Here is a 14,384-nt window from a genome sequence, read left to right on the forward strand (position 1 = left end):
CTGAAACTAGAATCCAACCAAGTAGAAGCTGAACCAAGTCTCCTGGAGAAGTGGGCAGGCCTCACTTGTGGTCATCCAGCTAGCTTCTGGGAGTGCAGGCATGAGTGAGGACATTGAAAGTACTACTTTCCTCCTCAAATGTTGTCATTTATTTCCTCATACTTACAAGAGTAATATGTATTCAGAACAGAGAAAAACACAATGGAAAACTTCTTACACCTGTGTGCCTGACTTTTGTTGTGTACTTGTGCAGGCCACTCCTAGGTTTGACCACAGATGAGGCTTTTGTAACACTTCTCCCGTTTAGAGGCAGGTTAACATTTTCCATATCAGCCAATGTCTCTACAACATGCTTTTGATTAATGGGCATTCTGGTACCACAGTTTACTTGAACAACTCCCTAGTTGTGGATACTTGGACTGTTACGAGTTATAGCTTTTACACCCACAGCGAACTAATGTTGTCAATATGTTTTTGCCAGATTGTCAGAAAGATGACTGTGAGCAGTTAACGAAAATGTTCAAGAGGCAGATAACTTGTAATTCTAGCAAAGCAAGCTTATATAACAGGAAGATGTATACATTCTTATCATATTTTGATTTGAGAGAAAGGGTAAAAGCAGAAGTGATTTAGGAGTTCATTTGTGCCTGTGTGGTAATGTGCATGTTACTTGTATGTGTGGGTATGGGCACACACACGCCATGACACACATAGACACACATGAAAGTGATGTGTGATGGGATTCACCTTCCATCTGTGTGAGACAGAGGCTCTCAGTGTTTTGCCACTGCACACACCAACATAGCTGACCTATGAGCCTCCATGGAGTCTCTTCTCTACCTGATGTCTTGCCTTGGAAGTACTAGGATTACACATACTCATGCTGAAGTGGATTCTGAGTTTAAACTCTGCTCTTCACTGATGCTACAAGCACTTCACCACTGAGTCATTTCTGCAGCCTATAGGTGGGCACACTCCATAATTCTAGCACTTAGGGAGGCAGAGACAGGTGGATCTCTGTGAGTTAGAGGCCAGCCTGGTCTACAAAGTGAGTACAGGACAACCAAGTTTACACGGGGGGGGGGGGGGGGACAGAGGGAGGGAAACTTCCTAACACAAGTGGTCAGTACAGACACTTTTGGTGCCTGTGACCTCTGAGTTTGAAGCCAAGGTCTTGTCCCAGATGTCCCTGTAAGGAAGCACACGGGTCTAATTATGCTCTCATGAAGTTGACTGCAGCTCATGTCTTAAGACAAAAGCTAGCTCTGGCTAAAGGAATCATCACTGGAACTGCATGTGATCAGAGCTTAGCTGGTTGAAAAGCAACTCCAGTTCACAGGTGGCACAAACTCTGAGTCACTGGGTTTGAAGTGCTTCCCGCTGGGTCTGAGCTGAGAGCCAAGAGCAAGTGGTGGGGATGGAAACTCCACAAGTCAACAAATGCAAATAACGAAGCGGGCACCTTTGGAGGACCACACAGTGCATGTCTGAGGATAACAATGGGGCTAGAAGAACACCCAAGACTGCCAGTCTTGAATGGTCGGAACAAACATTTCTAAGGGAGCCCTTGTGTGGGTTTTGGTTATTTTTTCCATGTATCTCTGATATTTAAGTGAAGGTACATTTGATAAAAATAGCATTTGCTTCTCTGAGCCTGGGTGCTAATGAGCTCGGCAGGCATTTAGTCCTCACTTTGATCTATTTGCTTTCTTTACCACACCTCTCTCTGGTGCTCCTGGGGTCCCAGGGTGTTAAGAGGATGGTGGCTGGTACTTTAAAAGCCTTTCCTAAGTGAGAAAATGCAATGATGTAAGGAATTCTTTTTTAAGGAACTGGGTAGAAAAGATAGCACATTAACAAAGTGGGGACTGTGGGCAGGGGCTCCACCTTTCTAAAGGCAATTTTTTTTGTTTGTTTAAAAAAATGACATGATGCCTTGCATGCTGATTTAAATCATTTCATTTAATTTTTTTTAACCACAAAATAATCGAAGAATGAAAGGCGAATGCTAGCTTCACCACCTGCCCATTTTGTGGAGATAAATGTCAGGCAGCCGGACAGTACTTGCAAATATAGCTTTAGAAGCAAACTTCACTATAAAAATACCTGAGGTCCATGCTATAGTACCATCCCTTGATCGTCTCTCTCTGATTAGACTTTGATGGGTTCAATCTGTATTTGCTGAGCCTACCCATGGGTCAGACACTGAGGTAGTATCATGGTTCTTTCTGTACCTAGTTGTGTGATCAAGGGAAGTTACTGAATCTGGATAAGACTTGGTTTCCACATCTGTAAAATGAGAATCATAAAAATCATAGATTTCGTTGGATTGTTGGAAGTCTTAAATTTGGTTGTTCTTAACGAGTTCTTCATGATTCCTGTGGCTCATTAAGTGTTTGCTAAATGTTACTTCTCTATAGCTATAATGACTACCTGTTAGGAAGAAATTTGGTGGCTGTGTTTGGTCATTGATACCCTGAACTCATCAGAGCTCTTTGTGGAGGAGGATGCCAAGCACAAGCAAGAAGGAGGTTGGAAAGGCAGACCATGTTTTCCCATCTCATAGTTCATTGCAGGTCAGTCACATAACTCTTACTGTTAGCTCCGTGGAGTGTGTCATTTGTTCAGAGCACACAGTGGAATCCAAATTTGAAAAAGGAGGAAGGCCCAGCAGCCAGTACACCAGGCTTCTTGCTGAAGGAGAAGTGTTCAGGGAAGACCTAGAGAGGAAATCTCTTTATTTCCTTAGAACATGACTCTGTTCTTAGATCTAAATAAGCCCCTCCATTTTGGTAAACTTGTAAGATAAATAGAAAAGAAAATAGCCATCTCACATGTGCCAAAAGGAGCTCCAAAGTCACTCTTTCTTCAATGTCAGACAGCCAGGTGCAAATAAAGTCCTCAAACCAAAGCCTGCTGAGCGCTAAATCTCCAGATGCTAAAATGGTCTACAGCCAAACCAAGCCTGAATGGGCCTAGTCTTGCCCCAATTACTAAAAATGCACTATTCATAACTATAGTGAGACTGAGGATCTTATCTTGCCCAAGGCTCCAAAGACAGAGGAGTGCTAACAGCAGAGCCTCTAGAGTTCTAAAATGATTTCAGGGAGTTTACGAGATATAAGGACAGAGATGAGAAATCAAGGTATGAGCTACAGGGAGATACTTCCATACAGTTGAATACCCACTACCACCACTTTTGACTCATCTAGAATGCTATGGCTGAGTTTGAAGGACATATGTCAGTTGGGCAATAATTGCCTGTGATGTACAAGCTAGGTTGGCTGGGCAAAGCTATGAGATGATTGGTGTTTTAGGGAGGAACCTTGGAAAGATGTTGAAAGACACTACAGATACTTGAAAGACTCAAAAATATCCCAGCCTGTGTCAGACTGGGTCTCAGATAATTGTAATGTGGGCAACATGTCTCAAAATCCTTCTCCCTTCCTTTCTTTAGTACTTCTCTTTCTACTTTTCTTTCTTTCTTCCTTTCTTTGTTTCTTTCTTTCTTTTCACTCAATAACCCTATGGGATTTCCACCTATCTTTTCTCTTAGAAGAGGGAGGAAGAGCTCTTTGTGAATTCTCTCATCTCAAATCTGAAATTTTTTAATGATTACTTTTTAAACAAACGTCAGAAAAGAAAAGTTCGTCCAGAGAGAAATGTGGACTTTTTAATCAAGAGTCAACGAAATAAGCATCGTTAAGTAGGGCCTTTTCAACTCGTTCAAGCAATTCCGCTGAAAGAAACTGGTTTGGAGCATGAAACAGCTCAGCGTTTTTGTAGATTCATGGGCTCCCTGGATTGGCAGGCATTCCATACTAGTCCATCCCTTTGCACAGCGCCCCAAGTTTGAAGAGTCTCCTTTCCAGGTAACCGCCCATATCCATGGCTGAAGACCATGCCCCTGCCATCCAGTGGCTCTCCTGGTTCCTAAGTTCTTCCTTCGGGCAAGCTAGAAACTACTTCTCCCAAAGGAAGACACCTTCCAGATAACAGCCTACAGAAAAAGGAGTATGTTCTTGGGCTTTCCTCTCTTCAGATTCACCCAGGTGTACTGTCTGAGGTAGAGCTAATAGCTGAATGTTTTTCCTCCAGAGAAAATTGCCGCTCTTGTGGTGTTTGAGACAATGTGCCCAATAGGGAAGAAAGCGTCATGAAGTTAACAGTTTTGCACTAGAAAAGGCAGGGCAATAGCCAGTCAGGAGACATACTGAGTACTGGCATCTGTGGGTCTCTGTCTTTGCCAAGAATAAAGATGGAAAGAATAAGGATGGAAATAACTAGGAAAATACAAGTGGGAGGATCATTATTTATCTCCACTCACAGGCAATGGTGATTGTACTAGATCCATATTTGGAGAAAGAGGGTAACTTTGATGTTCATTCAGGACAAATTGGTATCAGATCACCACAATCCCATATGTTCCATTTTTCGGTTTTGGTTGCTAGGCACAAGGAATTCATGAGAAGTTGGCTAAGTATGTTTGACACATTTTTGCATGTGAATCATAAATATTGGCTGATTTCTTTCAGGAGCTGCTGTCATTCAGAAATAGATGTTGAATGAAGCCTCCCTTCTCTCCTTAAGTAGAGTGGGGCTTTCGGTAGACAGGTGTGGGAGGCAGGTCTCCAGCACGTTGGGAAGAGTAATGAAAATGACAGTCGGTTACCTCTGTGTAGCATTTTCAGCTAGCTACACACCTCGTATCCAAAATCTCATCTGATCCTCATGCTTTTCTCTGAAGTAGGTATTAGGGCTGGCAGCTATCTCCATGCCAGGAATAAGAGAGCATGCATGCATCACAGCCCAATGATGACAGGAAGTGGGAATCTCCTGAGAGTGATGGGGTGCATACTGGCAGTTCTGGGGCTGGTCCCCTCAGTGTGAGGCAGTGTGCCCTCTCACCCTGCTGAGCTCAGGACTTCATTTCTTACCTTGTTGGGTTTTTTTTGTTTCATTGTTTTTTTGGGTTTTTTGTTTGTTTGTTCGTTCAGTGATACTTACATAAATGTCCTTCAGGGGAAGGAGGGAGGGAAAAGGGGGAAGGGACAGCAGCTGCCATCAGGGTGTCAGGCTGGGGACCAGCCATCTCATTGAGCAAAGCTCCATTCAGCTCCAACAGTGTCCTGAGTGCAGCTGTAATCAAGGGTGATGCCACTGTCCCCAGGCTCAGGATTACTCCCTGCCTTAAAAGAGAACAGGGAGAGTGAGTCCCGTAGCCTGTTACCAAGGCGTTACTTGTCAATCATTAACCAGAGGCAGAAAAAAAATGAAAGTAGGTCAAAACAAACAAATCCTGACAGTGGGGCCTGTAAAGAAGTATCTCAGGCCATCATTTGGGCATTAATCTACCTGGTTGTCATGAACATGCTTAGGTGGGAGAGGAGGATTGTGTTTTATATTTCAGTTAACTCGAAAGAGCCTTCCAATATTCGACACTTTTCAGTAGAGCTAGAAAATCTCTCTCTCATATCTCTGATTTATCTCCCCTTCTTTCCATCACACACATACATACTCACACGCATGCTCTCACACACAATTCCCTCCCTTCTAATGAGAGTATGTGTTCCTCCTTCTGATGGCACTGTTTGTTACATGGATCATGACAGCCAAAATTTTTGAGCTCATTCTCTTTGGTCCTGCAGTTTGCCGTGGAGATACTTTGTACACCATACTCCAGATCCCACTCCAACACTGGAAAGCCTATAGTGTCAGTTTTTCTCTTTCTGAAAGTCTGTTGTTTAAATAACTACCAGAAAATAAGGATGCTGGTTGTTGCACACTTGGAGATGGATTGAGCTAGTACATGCTGTGTCTGTAAAAATATCAGTACAAGTAGTGAAAAGACATAGCATCAAGGTGGCTGGAGTTGGTTGAGGTCCATACTGGAAGTTCATGTGAGTGCTGGAGTATTGACTTCAAATCATAGCTAGCAAACCCAGCTAAGCTACTTCCTAACAGTAATGCCACAGACACAGGACCTTCCTAACAACCCCTCATCTGGAAAATTAAAGAAGCAGGAGCTACCTCATTAAGTTTCTATCTGCCCTCATTGAGGCAGCTTTATTGTTTCTTAACAAGTGGTAAAATAACATCTATAGAAATTTTGAAGGGTAATGTAGTGGAAAGATGATGGGGCATTTGAACACCCAAGGCTTGATGCCCCGTTGACTCTCATAAACAAACTGTAATAGAGCTGCAAAGAGCATGAAGTCTACAGTTTCACACATCTCTACTCATGGTGCTTCCTCTCTTCTAACCACAGACCAAGTCTCTGTTTGCCAGTCTGCACAAATGATCATCTGCATTAGCATCTTATCAGATCACTGCTCTTTTCTAGGTAGAAAACTCACAAAGATCAGAGGAGGTCAGCGGGTCCATACGTTTCTGATTATACTAACTTTATCTCATTCAGTTGTAGCTGTCCATAACTTCTCACTCTTCTTTTTAACTCAGGGCTTGCTAACAGCACCTCTGAAAGTTTTACATTTTCCCAATTCAATGGTGTCACTGGCTGAGTTCGGATCTCTTGTTGTGGATTCCAAGTCTTTCGAGGGAGATTTTTTTTTCATTGTTCAGCTTGAGCAAGAGTTATGTTCCCACATCCAACAATGACAGCTGAGCACTAAGTCAGGATGAGCTAATGTAGAGACTCTGATGACAGCCAAATGGATGGAGCCAACAAAGAGATGGCCCAAGAGGCAGGAAGTAAGTAATCTCTAAACACTAGTTTGTATGGAGCCACGTTGGTGCTAGGCAGACATTGGGATAGCAAGCAAAATAAAATGCTTAGGACATAACAGCAGTTAGTGAGTTAGTACCGGATCCACTCCTTTGAGCTGACTCTCCTTTATGTCTTCAGAGCAGTGTGTAAAGGTAGCCCACAATTGGGAATGGGAATTAGAATTACATTTGGAAATTTGTGCCAGATTAAAATATGCAAGGTGAAGATCCCTAGAAGAAAATCAAGCAAGGAGATAAGAATGGAAGTGTTTTTTTGGTCGTAATTTTAAATGAAGCGTCCAGCAAGATGATGACATTTGGACAATTATCAACAGGAAGCAAGTGAATGAGCCATGTTTTCTGTTTTTGGTTTTCTAGATAGACCAACAAGTGACAGAGCCCTGAGTTAGAAAGAAGAGTGAGAAGTTATGGACAGCTATAACTGAGTGAGATAAAGTTAGTATAATCAGAAACGTATGGTCCTGCTGACCTCCCCTGATCTTCGTGAGTTTTCTACCTGGAAAAGAGCAGTGATCTGATAAGATGCTAATACAGATGATCATAGCCCCAACCTTGTCCATTCTTCAGTTTTCCTCTAAATAAGCCAATCGTAATGAGATAAAGATGCTAAGCCAATTTCTTGTACCTAACAAGAAATAAACCTAACAAGAAATAATAGAGTGGATCCAAAGGCAGAGCTCAGCTCCAGGGTGCTGCTCTTCCTAAGAAAACTGAAAAAATAGCTGAGTATTGGTAGTAGAGCTTGTGTTTCAAGAAGGGTGAATGAATGCCCCTTTATGCACAATGAGGTTGCTGAAGGAAGGAAGTGTAAAGGCAAGATTTGTTGTAAAAAAAAATAAGTTGAAAAGCATTTTAAAAGATGCCAATATATATAACCTTTTCAGTGCTTAGTTCTGAATGTTAATCAGGAGATGGCCAAGGTAGTTTATAGAAGAGAAAGTCCCCACCATGTGATCATGTCTGATGGCACTTTCTGTTACGATCACTGAGAAGTGTTTTTAATACAAACATTAGCTAATCAAGTGCCAGGAAGAGTGGTGTAGGGAGATGCAGAGCATGTATGAAGAGAAATCCTCTCCCTCCCCCAGAATCTTGCTCTTATACTACCTGTACTATCCACCCAAAGCCCACACTCATGTGGGATTTTTCTGAACCTCTGATTTGGATAGGAGTTCATGAAAAACTGCAGTTTGCTCCTGTGTTTTGGATACTCGTGTACTAAAAAGAAGATGGTGTAGAGTTTAATGTTTGTTTGTTTTGTTTGTAGTGTGAAGGCCAGAAGTTACACATCTGCCAAACATCTGGGTACAATAAAGAGAAGCATGTAATTTAGACACAAAAAGTAAATTATAAGGAGAGACACAGCAAATCCAATCCTGCCGTGACAAGAGTTATAGAGAAGACTAAGCCTCTTAACTAACCTAGGTAGTAAAAGTGTTGCTGCTCCTAGTCTCCTAAAATAGTTGATTCTGGGGGTCGGAAGAAAGGATTTCTTTCAGTAGTGCAGAAAGATGGTACCTTGGAGAAGAACCACTTTTAATATAATTTACATCTCTGTCTACATTCACATGATGGAATTAAAAACGCACAAAAAAAAGATGCCTATACTGACCAACCCAACGAAGGCAGAGGAAGAACTTTTTTAAATGTCTTTTTCATATTTGTACATTTTGGTACATTGACCAAGTAGGTGAACTTATTTCCCTTACCATGGCATTTATTATGATAAAATTTTTCTTCACCATCTTTGATCCCAAGAGAAGGTAAAATAATCCAGAGTTCATTATATGATAAGGCAGATTTTTAACCTACAACTTTGTCATTTATCTCCTCTGTGTGTTCTTTCTCGTTTCTACCATCTATCTATCATCTATGTATCTACCTATCATTTGTCTGTCTCTATCACCATCTATTCATCCATCTGTCCTAGTTCTGTTTTTGGATAAAAGTACTCTGGCAAAAGCAACTTAGAGGGTAATGGGTTTATTTTGGCTCACAATTGTAGGGGACAGTCCATCACTGCAGAAAAGTTCAGGAGGGAACTTGGAATATCCAATCACATCACATCCACGGTCAAGAGCAGAGAGAGAAATGAACACGCACATGCTGTCTTGTTCAACTTCCTTAGCCCTCTTTACACAGGTCAGGGCCCAGCCCAAGAAACACCTATTTGAAATGGGTCTCCCACTTCAACTAACCCCTATTAAGAAAGTTCCTCATAGGCATACACCCAAACCGACCTTATCTAGACAGTTCTTCATTGAGATTCTCATCTCAGACGATCTTACATTGTGTCAAGTTGACAGTCAAAATTGACCATCACGCCATCCAAACAAAAATATCCAAAATCAGAGATGATATACTCCACCACCACCCCTGAATTATTCCTACAAGTCACTTTCTTTAGAGGTAAATGACAGTGTGTGCATCTCTTTGGAACACTGAGCTGTTCTTGCAGTGCCCTTTTCTGCTTAAATAAGACAGTGTGGCTCTGTAAGTAGTACTGTCTTATTTTTATTTCCCCCCTAAAGGCTACATGGTATCCCATTGCCTATTTGTTCCATACCCTATTTCTCCACTTCTCTGTTAATGGATACTTTTGGTTGTTTTCAAGCTTTTATCATAGCAAACAAAACTCTACCTCTGGATGTTAGGCATTATATAAAGACAGCCAATTTAGAAACTGCTCAATTTGCTGATAGATAACACTTTACAATTGAACTAAAAATGTGGAGTGACAGCCTTGTGACTCAGCCTGATGTGATGGGGAGTAACAACATGCTATCTCTTTCTACCATCAATTACCACGAAGTAAATTAACAGTGTCAGAAGGGAAAAGTAAAATATTCTTGGCTCTTAAAAAATCCAATTTTCAGTCTTTTATTCACTCGAGCAGGACAAGAATAGAGTGGAGAACAGCTTTATTTATTCATATTTAAGAAGCATATTCAATGCTATTTGGTTTAATATCTAGAAACGAGCTATGAGATGTGGAAAGGCGACATTATGCCATTTGTGTTACCGACACTAGGCACTACTCAGTTCACAGTCAGAACTGGCAAGAGAAAAAACATGTGAGACTCAGAAGATAGAAGTGAAACAGAGCCATGTCTCAGGGAGCATTTTGTGGACATTGTTATGGTGTTGGACACAGAGATGTCAGCCACGTTCCGGACAGTGTCCACCTGCTCCTGAACTGTCTTTCCTTCCTATGGCCCTGCTGACCAGCGATGCTCTGTACACTCCGTGTTGGTGCTTGGCGGTAGCCCACCCGGCTGCTCAGAGCCACAGCTCCTTTGCGCTCAGGAGTTCCTGCCCTACTCTGTCACCCGGATATGCTCTGTTCCTCGAGTTTCCTCATCAGGTTCAACATGTGCTCTAGCTAGTGCTTCAACTAGAAAGTTAGCGGCACTGTCTAGGATCATCTGGCTCTTGATTCCAGACCTGGCCAGGCTGCTCCCACTTTTGTGTAGCCTCTTGTTCCTATATCAGCTCCCCTCTCTTTCTTTACCGTATTGGCTTGCCTTTTCCACATAATCCTGACTGTTACATGTGGTCAGTGCTAGGCACTGTTAGGCACACCCCTCCAGAAGTGTCATGTTCATTTTTAAACTCTAGGTTCTGAAAGACAAATGTGGAACCTCTAAAGGTAGTAATGAGACGATAGGGACCTCCCATCTGTTTGTCATGAGTCAGGAGGAAGAACCGTTTGAACTCACGTCGTCATAACATGTCTAAGTTTTCACTTTAAGATAGCTTACTTTGGTATTGCTACACCCCAAAGGGATGGGAAAATGACCTCTTCACTCATATTCAGTGTTAGTACCACAGCACAGCAACATGTCATTCAAGAAATTCCACATTAGCTCAATTCACTGGTTCTAGCCCATTGTGCTTTGTGTTCTAGTGCCTGACAACGTCTTCATATATGTAGAGCTGTATTCTAGTTTATCACTTAAAGGGAGTGTACCCTCCATCAGGCTTTCCTGGGACCTTTGCTAAGCTCCCTTTCACCCTTTCAGAACAAAGGCCAATGTAGATTTTGTAGACATCTCTGCCTCTTTATTGATTATAGCTTAAAAAACTAAAACACAGAGTTAGATTTGTTTCCTTTTTTTTTTTTTTTTTCAGTGCTAGAGGTGAACCCAGAGCCTTCAGATGTCAGGCAAGCTCTCTGCCACTGAACAATTAGCCCTACTATGTGTGCATGTGTGTTAGTTATGTGCCCATGTTCATGTGGGTGTGCATGCACATGGAGACCAGAAGTTGAGGTAAGGTGTCTTCTTGATCACACTCCGCCTTTAGTTTTTGAGGCAGAGTCTCTCACTGAGGCTGGAGCTGCAGGCCTCGGGTGTGTTATCTGATGACTTGACCTCCCAGGAGCTGGAAATTGTAGGCCTGACCACCTACATTTGACTTACACATTTTCAGCATGAATTTGCTGGGCCAATACTTGGGGTTAGCTTGGCTGCTAGCCCTATCTCAGTGTTTTTGTTTTGTTTTGTTTTGTTTTGTGATATCTACTGAGTGACCAGTCTTTGCTCTTAATTATGGTAAAATGTATGTAACCCAAAATGTGCCATTTCCACCAGTCTTAATCATACTCTTCAGTAGCATTATTTACGGTCACAGTAGTATTGTATAACCATCCCTACTCTCTAGCTCCAAAACTTTATTTCCACAAATAGACACTTCATGCTTACTAAGCAGTAATTCTATTTCTCTTCCATCTCTGTGAATTTGCCTCCTTTAGATGGTTTGCATAGGTGACGTCACATAATGCTTGTCCTTTTTTGTCTGACTTGTCTGATTAGTAGGTGGTTGTGAAGTGACGTTCTGTGACATTCCAGGCCTCCTGTGTTATGTTTAATATAATTTTGCTCTTCCTCATGCTTCTGGGAATCTCATTATGACTCCATTTTTATAGTTTTTTTTTTTAAGTGTCATCTTTGAAAAAGTAGAAAGTTCCAAAACAGTACAACTTCATTCAGATATGATGCTTTGAAAATATAAAACAATAATGAGATAAATGCAACAATGTAAAGATGTTCAATATTTTTACATCATTGTATATTTGTTGTAGATGATACTAAGCCTCATAAGAACAATTCATGTATAAGTATACATATGTATGAGTATGTTGCTCATGTCTCCTCATCCCTTCCTTTTCCTTTTTCATCCCATTAGTCTCTTTTGTTTACCCTAGATCATTTTTCTTCTATTTTTGTGTCTACGTCTATATATATGATACATGCATTCTTGATTTTATGTATATACCATAAAACTAAATATGCACCTAAACTACATATACACACTTGATTTTATGTATCCATGTAAAATAAGATCCACAAACAAGAGAAAACGTGATACTTTTTTTCTGAGACTGGCTTCATTAAAAAACAAAACATCAAAAAAAAAAAAAGCTCACTATTCTTACAAGCAACCTCCATTCAGATGAAACGTCGATGGCGTAATTCTGTATTTGTATGGAGGCAGTGGAGGTCACAGGGCCACTGATATCAATATTATTTAAGCTTGAGCTCAACTAGCTCATAATGGTCTTCAATTTTTTAAACACATCTCTCTCAATATATGAGGATAACATGTCCACACATTTTCAAGACATGATTAATCCCTTTTGACATTTCTCTTCAGTCTTTAGAGGATGGTTGGCTTTGCTTGTGGCTGCACTGACAATAACTTATCTCTTTCTCTTCTATTCCTAAAGGAAAATGTCATAACTAGAAGCTACCATTAAATAAAACGTGCACATTACAGTGCTGTTTTCTTCTTCTGAGAAACAAAGGAGGTTGACCTCAGAGTCAGAATGAATTTATACTGAGCAAAGAATAAGCAATACCTAAATATAGAGTCTTGTTTGTGTGTTTATTAGCATTTGCTATTCTTGTCTGAAGCAAGAAAATTTTTCCAGAGTATACAGCAACAAGAAAGTAGCTCTGCTCATCCAGGTAAGTAAAATCACCTCTTTGTGAACTCGATGAGTACTTTGTTTGTTTATTTGTTTTTGAGACAGGGTTTGTCTGTGTAACAGAGCCCTAAATATCCTGGACTCACTTTGTAGACCAAGCTGGCCTCGAACTCACAGAGATAGAGATCCTCCTGCCTATGCCTCCCAAATGCTGGGATTAATGGCCACACCCAGCCTCTCTCAGTACTTTAATGGTATAAATTATAGCCAGGCTATAAATTATAAATGGTATAAAATATAAATAAGAGCTAGGCTCTAGTAATCATTTGCTTCCCCATCAATCAAGCAAAAGTTACACAAGGGACTATAGTAGTTATTGTCATCTCTGCCAAAGATGGTAGACACTGAAAGGGTTAGGCTAACTTTGTAACTTATATGTCTTCTAAAGCCTATAGTTTTGAGTTTTAGGTCCAGGTTAAGCTAAAGCCTCTTAGTACCTTTCCAGAGAGTGAAGGAATGTGACCCTATCTGTGAGGACAGATATAAAAAAAGGGCAAGCAAGCAATGACCTTCACTCAGCAAAAGGAGGGCCAGACCCTTGTCCTTGAGATAGCGTTTCTTAGCAACGAACCTAGACTTCTTCTGAGTAGCTTTTGACCTCCAGCCAAAAGTCTGTAGCCCCTAATCTTCAAGGATGAGCTAACCACCCCCACCTTAAAGTGCAGCTGCATCCACACTTGGCAGGACTGGCCAAGCTTGAGCACCTAAGACTAACCAATTATCTTACTTTATAGCTTCCTCATCCAATCCTAAATTGCCAAAACTAAAACTTCAAATCTCCTGCAATTTTTCTTTTAAAAACCTAAAGGCCTTTGTCTCCCGGTGCCACTCTTTGCTGACCGGCAGGGGTGACCCCGTTGTACAATGGTTAATAAACCTCTTGCTTTTGCAACGAGTCTTGGTCTGGGGGAGTTTCTGGGAAGGGCGCGATTGAACTCCTGAGCTGTGAGACCCCAGGTCTTAAAACACTGATGTGGTATTTCATAAGTTAAACAAATCAAGTGAAGGGGGAAAAAAAAAACCTTCTCAGTTTCTGATTTGCATTAACTGTATTTAAAGTATTGCTACATATTAGACAGTAGCTGACAAACTGTTTCCTTCACTGCACACAAATGTCTAGCAGGTGGAATGGGTATGACATATAAAAGAATATAAAAAGAGAATTTCTGTCAAAGAGCTTGTGATCCGGTGGAGCAGTGTGCATGTTTGTAAAGGGTGTGGCATTCTCTTGTTTTTATAATACTTGACAACAGGGAAACAATAGAAGCTGTTCTTCTGGAGGCCTGGAAGATATTGACATGAGGCAGAACAGAAATAATATGTATGATATTTATCTTCTTTTCACCTTTGTCACCACTCAGGGTGTGGAGGGTACCAGTGTTTGTAGGGTGCGGCTGATTTGTTATGTGTTTGCAAGACAAGAGAGACAAAAAAAAAAAATGGACAAGGAAGAAAGGAGAGGGTAAGATGCCAGATTTCCAGAATCTAGGGCCAAGAGGGGAGTAAATAGAAAGACAAAAAGAAAAAAAAAGGTTCTGAGAAATTATGAAGTGTAACAAAAGCACATAAGAGAAGTTACTGTAAAATGTCAGCACTTTATTTCTTCCAGGTATGGAGGAATGTGAGTAAAACGTTACTTTGATGTCAG

The sequence above is a fragment of the Meriones unguiculatus genome, chromosome 18 (assembly GCF_030254825.1).
Source record: "Meriones unguiculatus strain TT.TT164.6M chromosome 18, Bangor_MerUng_6.1, whole genome shotgun sequence".
NCBI lineage: Eukaryota > Metazoa > Chordata > Mammalia > Rodentia > Muridae > Meriones > Meriones unguiculatus.